Source organism: Pteropus medius, unplaced genomic scaffold, assembly GCF_902729225.1.
Source record: "Pteropus medius unplaced genomic scaffold, Ma_sr-lr_union100, whole genome shotgun sequence".
NCBI lineage: Eukaryota > Metazoa > Chordata > Mammalia > Chiroptera > Pteropodidae > Pteropus > Pteropus medius.
The window spans coordinates 630,284-643,063 of record NW_024344436.1 but is presented as its reverse complement, the minus strand read 5'-3'; the positions used below and the strand labels follow the sequence as shown (position 1 = coordinate 643,063).

General features: G+C 32.1%; 1 protein-coding gene across 6 annotated transcripts in view; it reads right to left on the bottom strand.

Annotated features, from left to right (window-relative positions):
- The window catches only part of ARHGAP32 (Rho GTPase activating protein 32), a 277,299-nt gene that overhangs the window by 47,358 nt on the left and 217,161 nt on the right, over positions 1 to 12,780 (bottom strand). Inside the window, exon 1 of one of the 6 annotated variants that reach the window (XM_039872715.1) lies at positions 11,026 to 11,771. The exons of the other annotated variants lie outside the window; for them this stretch is intronic. The gene's annotated coding sequence lies outside the window, so the exon portion shown is untranslated. Of the gene's footprint in view, positions 1 to 11,025; positions 11,772 to 12,780 lie in introns of those variants that run through there. 6 annotated transcript variants of the gene reach the window in all.

Sequence of the window (12,780 nt, the reverse complement as noted above, 5' to 3'; positions counted from 1 at the left end):
AGATCCAGGAATAATGGAGTCAAACAATGTAACAGATGCAGAGTTCAGAACACCGGTTGTAAAGATGCTCGATGAACTTAGAGGAAGAGTAGATCAACTCAATGAGAACTTTAACAAAGAGATAAAAATGAAAATGGAAATTATAAAAGGCAACCAGTCAGAAATGAAGAAAACATTATCTGAGATGAAGAGTATATTAGATGGAATCAACAGAGTGGATAAAGAAGAGGACTGAATCATTGCTATAGAGAATGGGGAAGCCAAGGGCACTCAATCAGGATAGCAAGAAAAAAGAAGCCAAGACTATAATAATAATTTAAGGAGCCTATGGAACACAATTGCATGTAAAAATATCTGGGTCCTAGGGGTACTTGAAGGAAAACAAGAAGTTGAAGAGTTATTTGAAGAAATAATGATGGAAAACTTCCCTTATCTGGTGAAGGAAATAGACATACGACCCCAGGAAGCTCAGAGAGTCCTAAGAAAGAGGAACACAAAGAGGCCTACACCAAGACACATCATAATTAAAATGCCGAAGGTTAAAAACAAAGAGAGAATCTTAAAAGCAGCGAGAGAAAAGCAATTAGTTACCTACAAGGGAGCACCCATAAGACTGGCAGCTGATTTCTTAAAAGAAACTATGCAGTACAGAAGGGCTTGGCACAAAATATTCTACATGTTGAAAACCCAGGATCTACAACCAAGAATACTTTTTCTAACAAAGCTATCATTTAGAGTTGAAAGACAGATAAAGAGCTTCCCAGACAAAAATAAGCTAAAGGAATTTATCGCCACCAAGCCAGTATTACAGAAAATGTTGGAGGGACTTCTTTAAGAAGAAAAAAGCATATATCAACAATAGGAATAAAGAATAGTAATAACTACATTCCTATCAACAAGTACTTCAAATGGAAAAGAATTAAGTGCTCCAACCAAAAGACAGAGTGACTGAATGGATAAGAAAATAAGACCCCTACAAATCCTGCCTACAAGAGACTCACTTCAGATTAAAAAGCACACACAAAGTAAAAGGGGATGGAAAAAAATATTGCCTTGATGGACCTAGAAGGCATAGCGCTGAATGAAATAAGTCAAAGAAAGACAAACATTGCATGATGTCACATATATGTGGAATCTAAAGAACAAAATCAACAACAACAAAAATGGAAATAAACTCATAGATACAGAGAATATTTGGGGGGGGTGTTGGAGGGTAGAGCAAAAAAGGGCAAAAGGATTAAGAAGTACAAATGGATAGTTACAAAACAGAAATGGAGATACAAATTGTAGCATAAGAAAAGTAGTTAATAATGCTGTAATAAATATGTAAGGGGGCAGAGGAGTCTTAGATTTAGCAGGGTGATCACTTTATGAGTGATCACTTACATAGATTTCCAATCATGATGCTGTACAACTGAAATTAATATATTATCGTATGCCAACTATAATTGAAAAACTCATTGAATTGTACAATGCAAGTACGAGCAACTGTCTATTATATTTCGATAAAGCCAGAAAAAAAAAAAACAAAACCTGCCCATCACCAAAACAAACAAACATGAATTAAATGACATAGCTATATTTTTTACAAGGTTGTATGAACTGAGGAAAACAAAGTGAAGAAACATTTTTTCTTCTTTCAAGGACAAAAACCTATGTAAAACTTGTGTGTGTTAAATAGGTCTGAATAGAATTATATAAGCATGGGGAACGTATGAAAGGTTATTATAATAGGATTAGATTCACTTGTAAATGAAGACAACCTAAACTATCAGTGGTTTAAAGAGAGTTCTGTTCTTCTTCATATTAAGGTCCAGAGGTAGGCAATCTGGAGCTGATGCAGTTTCTCTCTTTCATGACACCAGATACTGATTAATTGGGAACCAGGCTCCTTTCAGCTTTCTGCTCTACCATTACCAGAATGTGACCTTCCATCTTAGAGTCCAGTCTACACATCCTTATCCTCAGGCTTCACATTCCAAGCAGCAGGATAGAAAAAGGTGTGAGTGAAGGGAAATGATGCATGTAAGTCAATTCTTAAAAAAGGTTTCTGGATGGAGCAACAAAAACACTTTCATTGGTTAAAACTTAGTCACATGAACACCTATAGCTAGCTGTGAGGGAGAATGAGAAATCAAGTATTTATTCTGTGTGGCTGTGAGCCTACCCAAATTTTCTTGGCTTCATGCATACCTTCTTCCAGACAATTTTAGAATCAATCTTTCAAGTTCCAATAATAATCCTCTATAGGGTTTATTAAATTCATAAGTCACGGAAAACAAATATCTTCATATTATGAAATGTAGTATCTCCAACTTTCAAATTTTTTTTCTTCAGAAATATTTTATAGTTTTCTTCATATGGGTCATATGCTTTCGGTCATATAGGTCATATCCATATGCAGGTATTCTACAGTTACTGTTACACTTGTGAATGGAATGAATCTCCTTTGTTCATTACATTTACTAACTGGTCATTGCTAGTGTATAAGAAAGTGATAGATTTGTTCATGTATTTCTCATACTGGACCATTTCATTGACCTCTCTTAATAATTTAAAATATATTTCCAGTTGATTTTCATGCGTTTTCTAGGAAAAAAATAATATAGTCTGAAAATAAAGATAACTTGCTGCTTCTTTTTAATATCTTTTATTTCTTTTTAAAAAATGAATGGCATTGTTCTGAGACTTCAGAGGCATTTTGATAATAGCAATAATAGTGAGCTTCTCATTTAATGGAAACACTTCCAGTGTTTAATGTTTTATCATTAAGTTTGCTGCTTGTAGCTTCTGATTTAAAACAAAAAGTATCCTTGGCCCTTCTGTTATTTGTTTGCTAATGTATTTATCACCATTGTTGTCATCACTGTCATCATCATCATTACCCGAAATGTTATACTTTCATTAATGTATTTTTTTATCATAAAAAAATAAAGTAAAAAAAAAAAGCACTACAGATATAGTTGAAATCCTACATATCTCTCTCAGTCCTATTCTAGAGAGAACCTATAACTTGAATTTAGTATTCATTATTCCCATGTTTGTTTTTTACACTTTACACATGTATGTAGCCATAAATAATATATATTAGCATTCTGCATGTTTTTAAAATTTGCAGAAATGGAATCATACTATGTCAAATTGTCTTCAAAATTATATATTTTAAGAATATATCACTGTGGCTCAGGATATTCATTTTAACTACATTTCAATAGTCTCTCTTAAGTATATATACCACAATTCATATTTCCATTTGACTATCATTTAGAGAGTTTCCAAGTTTTTATTATTACAATCAATAATGTAATGCACAATCTCATAAGTGTCTCCCTGGGAACAAGAGAAATTCTCTGGTACTTATTTTTAGGAGTAGAATTGTTGGGTTGTAGAGTGTGTTACTTTGCAACCATATTTCAACTTTGCAAAAATATTCTCTAAAATGATTTACCAATATATACTCCCATGGGTACTCTGGGGTTCTCATTCTTCATTTTTTGTCCTATTTAGTTCTGTCAGACTTCCTTATTTTTGTCAATCTGATCATTATGAAATTTTATTACTCTTTAATATGCATTTCTGTGCTTGCTAATCAGGTTATATATTGTTTCATATGTTTACTGCCATTCAGTTTTCCTCTTCAGTGAAATAATTGTTTATATTCTTTGCCCATTTTACTCTTTGGTTATCTTTTTCTTAATGATAGGCATGGATTCCTTATATAATCTGAAAATTAATCCTTTTGTCAATTATGCACATTATAAACATCTTTTCCCAGTCTGTAGCTTATCTTTTACTGTATAAAATTTTGCATATCTTTTTGTATAGTTTCCAAGCTTTAAGATAGTTTTCCTTACCCAAGGTCAGAAACATATTGACCTATTTCTTCTCAACCTTTTATTTCCCTAAAACTTTTTAACTTTTTTTTAAAATTTTTAATTGATTTTGAACTTTTTTGTGTGCTTAGAGTGAGGTAGAGACACAATCTGATTGCTTTTTCTTATGCAGAACCAATTATTTCATCACCTTTTACTGAACAATCCTTTCTCCACTGATTTGTAAGATTGATTCTTATATGAAAAATGTATAGTTGTGAGGGGTCTCTTTCTGAGTTCTCTCAATTCTATCAGTCTAACTCTCCATTAATACCTCAACTTCTTAATTTCTAGCACCTTTTAAGTCTTAATATCTGGAAAGGTAAGTCCTTCAACTTATTCTTCAAAAATGTCTGTATATTTTTAGCCCTTTTGTCTTTTATATGAATTTCAGAGTCAGCCTGTCAAATTATAGGAGAGAAAAAAAAATTGTGAAATCTGATTAAAGCTGCACTGAATTATAGATTATTTTGGAGGAGAACTGACTTCTTCATGATTGTGAGCCTTCCCATTCATGAATACAATCTATCTCTCCATTTATTTGAGATTCTTTTACGTCCTATAAATTTTTCTAATCTTTTACTATAAAGGTCTTACCATACTTTTGTTATAGATATTCTTGGGAACTTTATGATTTTTGTTGCTATTTTAAGTGGTACTATTATCTAAATTATATTTTCTAGTCATTTATTACTAGTGTGTAGAAATGCAATTAGCATGGTGTGTCAAATGGCCCGAGTTCCAGTTGTGCCCTTGAGACTTATAGCTGTATAACTGTGAACAAAGTACTTAACTCTTAGCCCTTCATTTTCTTCATCTATAAAAAAGTTTAAAATAGTAAACCTAGCAGGATTGCTGAGGATTAAATAAGAGTATAAAGCACTTAGTGCTGGACAGAAAAAACTTAAGAAATGTACTGTTATTGTATTACTTGTGTTTTCATCAACCCTGCTCAATTCTGTTATTACTTCTAATAATTTGACTGTAGATTCTTCTGAATTTGTAGACAATCATCGGCAAATACAGATTTGCTTCTTCTTTTCCAATTCTTTTATTTCTTTCTGTCTAATTTCACTAAACCTCCGATAAATTATTATCTTCTTCTTGACTTTAAATAGATTGTTTCTTATTTCTTACTATTAAGAATAAAATATTCTTGGGGTAGAAATCTTAAATATATTAAAGAAACTCCCCATTTCTAATTTCTAAGATATATAAAGTAAACAAGTATTGACCTTTATCAAATGATTTCTATGCATCTATTAAGATGATTTTTTAATTTGTCTCATTTAATTTTTAAGTTTTGAAGGTGGCAAAGTAAATTTATACTCAGTTTTAAAAATCTTGCTTTTATATTTATATGATGAATCCCCTTTATTCCTACTACCTCTGAGTCCTTTGCAGGGATGTAGACTGACTGAAAGACTTGAGAAGGCATGCAACAAATTAAAAAACTAAAGCCTTAAGCCATGGCAAAATTCCTTCTTAGAAATTATAATAAACATATTAGAAATGACTTTAAGTAAAAGAACACAAACATAAATTAATGCTACAGGGTACAAGTGCAGAAAAAACATTCTAAAAACAAAAAACTGTAATAGGTTGCTAATACCTTAAATAGCGGCAAAGAAGTCTAACAAAAATTTACATTTACAATCTTAAGAAAATAGGTAAAGTGAACTGGTTGCTTAGTATTTTCAAATGTAAGAGATGCAAAAATTAACTTATTTTTAGCATGCATTGTTATGTGTCCTGAAAGGATCTTTGGGAAACTGAGAAAGACAGCTTTTGAACCAGTTTAGTCAGTATTCATGCTGGAAAAAAAAGAATGGAAAAAATATGATATCATCTTATTTAGTTTATAGCTTTGAGTATATCGATTAGATTAACTAAACCAACAAAGCTTTTATTTGAAAATATATGCACTCAGAAATTAAGCCGTGATTCACTAGAGAAATAACTTTCCAAACCTTTTAAAGAAAAATTTCTAAATAGTTGAGCAAGATTCTAGCATGTAACTCAATATTAAACTGAACTAAAAACATTTTCCTAGTAATTGAAACATAGAATCTCTTGTAACTATTTGTTTTTCACAATATAAAAGTTTTAATATAGAGTTTCAATATAAAGCTTTGAGAATGAATAATGATATAAAGAAAGTTCTTTCAGTCAATAACTGAATTGAAAATAATTGAATAACTATGATAATGTGTTTTTTTGGTCTTAAAAAACCACCCTCCAAAACAGAGTAAAGGAGTTTCTTACAAACCAAACTCAGAGAAAGTTTTTATTTGATAGAATAAGGGCATGTCCAAGACATTCCATCACTGACTATTTTTACCTCTGTAAATCTTCTGTTAGATCTTGTGTTAGATCTGCTCTCTCCCTGGCTCCACCCACTGACCTGTTTCCAGTCCTAAAAAGGCAATATGAAAGAAACTGAACCCTAAAGCAGATCTCCAACAAAAACTGCAAAAAAAAAAAAAAATCTAGAAACTCAGTAATAACAATAGCTATAGGTTAGGTTAGCGGACGTTTATTGAGTGCTTACTATGGGCCAGCGCTTTATATGGGTTAGCTAATTTAAACTCAGTTTGTATTAGCATCACACGCCAAATGATTTAAATTGAAAATATAAACCAATATCTGACCACTAGAATTGAGTCCTTAATAATTAAGTTTATAACACAAGAACAGGTATATTAAATAAAATCTAATTAATCTCCCATTACATTCAATGTAATGACTTCTAAATGTAATAACAGTGTCAGAATAATGACACACTATACCTTTCTTCTCTTCTATGATTCCAGCTCTAATTATCAAGATATCCTAATACTCATATTTTAATTCCTTTTCTTTACTTGGGACTATCCTAATATCTAAATATGTACTTTTGTATGTGGTAAAAATATTCAGTAACCATAAAATGTTAGTGATTCTCTTTGAAGATTTAGAAATACATACTTGAACCTATGGCCTAGTAACTGAAAGCCCTTATGCCTTTCCAGTAATTAATAGTCCAGTGAAGGTTATCCATCCACTCATGCCTATTATTGGCTAGGCATGGGCAAGTGGAAAAGTAGGGAAGGGTATTTTTAGTCCTGATTCTGCCAATGACTTGCTGTAAGATTTTAGATAAGGCAATTAACCAGTTTAGACCTTATTTTAATAATATGAAAAAGGAGAAGTATAACCAAGTAATTTATGAAGTCAAGATTTCAGTTAAAATGCCTGAGAAATCATGAAGGATAAAGTTGGAAAGCCCTGAAGACTGTGGAAAACGTCTTTGCTTTAGGAAAATTTTTCAGGAGGGAAAAAAGGCTATCATTTAAAACTTCACTGGAGAGCAGTGACAAAAAAAATTAGGCTTTCTAAATCATCTTGACAGGTTTGGTATGAAGATTTTAGAAAGATCATTGTTAAATGTTATTATTTTAAGTACAATATATTAGGTTTAGCACTTTTTAAGTTAAATTAAATTTATTTTTCTCCATGAAAGCAGTAAGGGATCCTTACATAACATTCATATAACATTCATATAACTATTTCCAGAACTTGATGCATAATTGTACTACTACCTTTAATTGTTAAAGCCATGCACAGTTGTTGATCATGTTACATAATGTATTATTGTTTGTTTCTTTGATTTATTTGCTAGAAAGTCCGTGGTGAGCAATACCATGGCCGTTTATAATATTGCTTTTACTAGAAAATATCATATGCTTTATAGAGATTAATTTTTGAACTAGGTTTTAGGAATTCACTACAGTAAGAGAAAAAGGTAAATATTATCTATAGGTTCTGAACTTCTAAAAACTTATATTCTACCAGGCTGATATTCAAAATGCAAAATCCTCCCTGTCTCCCTAAGTACTAAAAGCTCTTTTATATTATGAAAAAGTTATTTCTAATTTTTAAAGCAGGAATAAAATAGTTTCAAACTTGGATTTGATCTCTCTCCACCCCCTCATGTACATGTCCAAGAAAATCTTTAGCTAAATTTGAGTATTAAATCTCAATATACTGTTGAAGTTATTGTGAAATAAGAAAATACATAATCATTTTTGATCATTATGTCATAAACAATTTTGGAAGTAATAGAAAGAAACACAATTCTTTAACTGATACGTGTAACAGCTGCCAGGGTCTACCACTACAGAGAAAACATCTAGGACTGGCCCAGGGATGAGGTTCCAGAATGTGGATGACTGCAACAGTTTTGGTATCTGTACATTCCAACCTCAATGGGAGAAAACCAGGTATTTAAGAAATGTCATGGACAAGTAATGCTAAACTAAAAATAGCATTAACAGCAATGGCTCTTGCTTGAAAAACTGGAAAGCTTCTAACAGTTACATAAGTCAAACTGGCTTCCATTTACTTATAATAGAGAAGAAGAGGCATTTCAAAAGGTCTTACTAACTGGAATGCAAATGGATAACACTAGAGATTAGAAAATAAACCTATAGTAAATTTTAGAGAAGAGCCTTTCAGACACAGAAGAGAGAAGAGCAATTTACTTAGAAGAAGAGAAGCAGAAAACAGGCAACAAATTGCTTCTTGAGAATATCAGGCACAACTCCCTTGTGGAAAGATCTAAGTAAAATATTTGGGTATTTGAATAAAAATGTATCTCTTTCTAAGGGTTAAGAATGAAACCAAAGCAACATCATGTTGCTGCTCTTCCTAGAGGAGTACATAAACAGAAATTAGAATGGGCATATGTTAGATCTTAAAAATCACAGTTCCCCTGGGAAAATAGTCATCAGGTTAAGATAACACACTCTTATTATTTACATTATGTATTTACTTTTCCAGGAGCTACGAATTTCAGTAATAAATATCAAAGAAGGCTCAAATTTAGCTGATGTAATTTTAGGGAGATATAAATACCCCATACATTTTTCTTGCTAAAACTGATACTGATTTTTATTTAAAAGTATAAATTACAAATTAAAGTAATAAGTGATGTGTTATTCAACTTTGAACAAAACCAAAGCTAAAATTTTTTTAACTAGGTGACTTTACCACCTCAGTTATTATATAAAAGACTGACTAATTTGATTTCTAAATACAGAACAAAAAGATTTGCATTTTAGTAGAGGAGAGTAGGAGGAAACATGAGGTGGATATAACTTCCTGACACGAAAAGATTCTAACACACTAGAATGAGATATAATATGTAGGCTATGGAAGCATCTCTGCTAACTATTTTAAAATAACAATCTGGGCTCTTATTTTTCTAAGATGACCTAGTACTGTTTGATTTTAAAGTTTATAAAAACTAGTACTATCTCAAAAGGACATTTATTTATACTCATAAAATTAAAATACAATAACTACACATACTTAGGAATTCAGTAATATCAAAGGTAAGAGGACTAAGAAAAGTAATATATGAATTTCTAGAAATCTGAAAATTCAGAATCTTAATAATGTTAAAAATATGAGAACTCTTCTTGAAATTCTTTTTTCTTTTGTATTAGATTAAAATACAATCATATTCACTTTGATGTCATATAATCTTTTGCTCTTTATTAAGCTATTAAGTTTGATGTAGAACACTGATATCATAGGTGGTTTTTGATTGTTTGTGGGTTGGGTTCCCCCTCCTGACAAGCTGGAGGGGAATGTTTCTATATTTGGAGAGAATAAAACTGATGAACACTATTTAAAAGCAAAAGTCTTAGAATTTTGCCCTACAAAAGACTTGAACTTTAGTCTGAGGAATAAAAACATGGCTTCAGAGACAGACCTGAAGGTTCAAACCTGCTCTTTAATCACTTCCCAATTTGCAAGATCTTGAGCAAATTATGTTTAAGTCTCAATTCCCTCAAATACACAATGGGAATGATAATAATACTTATCGTTCACAATTACGATAATGCTAATATGAAATTATATATGCCAAGCACTAGCAAGTATCAATAAACAGGAGTTATTTTTATTACTATAATTTCTCTTTACCTTTGGCCTGAACACCTTTAGAACCCTCCCCCTGTACAGGGCTAACTAGAACCTGGGTTGGCCTTCCAAACCAGGTTCAATCGAATCTGGTTGTACCTCCTAAGTTCAGGGCTGAGATCCCTCAGGAATGGTGCACAAACACGTGTGATCACTTTCTAGTCATTCCTCTTGAAACTGTCTTAAATGTCAACTTAACCTAAGAAAGCTTAGACTTCTACTCTCTTCTACTTTTTAAAAGTACTACACAATACCTTAAAAAAAAAAAGTCAGGGCCTCAAACCATTATCATGTGAGCAACAGGTATGTTTCCAAAAGCTGACAATGAAAAAGATCTCTAAAATTTGAAATTCCCCCATTTCTGGTTTTGAAAATAAAAATATTGGTATCATTTAAACAGTAGCAGAACATTCTGGGGTGGGGAGGTGTTCAAATTCTTAACAGGGCTGATCTGTGATTTAGAGAAAATTCTGGTCTCCACCTTATCTTAATGAAAAGGTCTAAAGAAGCATCATATAAATATGGATTACTACCCTAGTGGTAAAAATCTCTGCAAGAGGAAAAAGAGTTAATACAAATATTTTATGGACAGAGATGATTATTCTTACTAACGCCAATGGGGAAAACACACACACACACACACACTATTTGAAGGCAAAAGGACAGAAAGGGTTACTTCCTTATGCTAATTTGAACAGCCTCTCTATACAGTCTACTGAATTCTTTTTAGTAAATCAGTGCTACTTATTTTCCATTAATCAATAATTGAAATATTATTAACTCACCAGGAAAAACAATTTAATATGATATAAACCGGTGGCTTTTGAAACAAAAGTATGTCCTTTCAATCATGAACACTTTTGTACTTTAACTTAAGGTCTAGAAAACATTAAGAAATAAGCTGGTTTCAAATAGAAAAATGGGTAGTTCCTGAAATTGACAGGGTAAGAGATACATTGCCCAATACCTACATGGTACAATCTACTTAAAAAAATTATCATCTCTCTACAAACCTGACAAATATTAAAGTTCAATTATTCAATTTCTGGACAATTAAAAAACAAACCCTTCACCGAAAAGCAACCAAGAACACATAAGTCCAAATATAATGTAAAAATAGTCTCAGTGAAATATCCCGAATGTTGTTAAAGGCAAATCTTTGAATAACTGGTTGAGATATCCTTACCTTTTGCTGTGGCACAGGTTTTAGGATCAATAAAGATTATTCCAAATAACTGCACTTAGCAGTTGATTTCACAGAACACAACAGCTCTGCATTCCGTGCAAAAGCGTACAGAATGAATCATAATCACACTGGCTCAGACCTTTTCCATCACAGGCTAACTCCAAGTCGAATATCCACAGCACTTTTAGACTCTCATTCTGTTTTCAGGTCCCCCTTTCAGCAGTTTTCTTGGTCTGCTTTTGGTCTCTAATGAAGCCGAGTTGGCTCCAGTGCGCTCCAGAGAGCTCTGGCCTTCGGGAGCTTAATCCTTCCTTCTCAGCAGGAACTGCTGTGCAACACCACAGAAACGCCCCAGCCCGAACTCACTCTTGCAGAACAGGCTCCACCAGTATAGCTCCACCCATCAAATTCACACAGGTGAATATTTCCTGCTCAGAAAACACCAGTATGAACTTTACGTTTAACTATGTTTTTAATCTTTAAAAAGTTACTATTTGGTTATTTATATTTTCTATCTAGAAGGAAGACAGTGTATCCAATAAAAATGATGGTGCTTAAGGCTCAAATAAATAATTGATGATGCAGGAAGTAGTGCCAGTAAAAGGCTGAACATTAAACTAGCAGCAACAGGCTAAGGAAACATACCCTTTAATATCTTTGCTGATAATGGCCTGTGCTTGTTATTCTACTAACATATAAAAATAAAAAGTATCAATTTATACTGCTGCTGTGTGAAAAAGCTTGAGAGACAACAATCTCTTACTCATCTGTTAGGGGAAAAAAATAAAGGTTTTGTGGGTTTTTTTTCAGAAATAAAAATCTAGAATTAAACAATTTTCCAAAGTATAGCTTCCTGCTTTATAGAGTGTCCAAGTGTTAAAATTATGACTCTCCTTATATAACAAGTACTGAAGAAATTCAACATTTATATTAAGTAACAGTATTGCACTGTGCTAATCCTACTAGAATTAAATAAATGACTTCAAAGAGATTAACATATTTTCTGTTCCAAAAGATTTTTACTAATACCAATGTAAATCGACATTCAGATACTCATTTTTAATAAACAAAATAATGTTACTATGTGCCAGATGTGATTCTATGTACTTTATAGTCTTTATTATAACCCTGTGAAGTTGATTCTAATATTATTCCCATCTTAGAGATGAGGAAACCAAGAGAGAAGAGTTAAGCAATTGCAAAAGTCATACAAGTTGGAACTGTCGGAATCGAGATACCCAGGGAGTATTTATCAGTGCCTTGCCAAAATCTTCTGCTACTGATCAAATTTACTCTTTCCTTTTGCTCTGAACATAGCTCTGAATATAAAATTGTTGACAAATGGTAGGCCAGAATAAGAAAAACAATGAATTGTGATTTTAAAATATGAAAGACCATTGAGAATTCCAATCTGTGGCAGGAACAAAACATGTTATTTAATTATTACCAATGGAACAGCTGTGAATTTATGGATTTTATTAAATAGGAAATGAGGCTTTTAAAATTTATTTATAGTGGAGAAGGCAAAGCCACCTTTCTTTTGTTAAAATTTAAATTAAAAGCACCCTCTCCTCACACCCTTTCCTTGGTTAGTACTAAAGACACCAAAGCAAAGAAAAAAGAAAAAAAGAAAAGACAAAAAGAAGGGAGAAGGCAAGTCTATGCTGTACAAAAGCCATTTTGGGAATACTTAGTACAACTCGTAAGCCTTTCATATTACCTAACATATAAGCACAGATAGAGATAAATTTGACA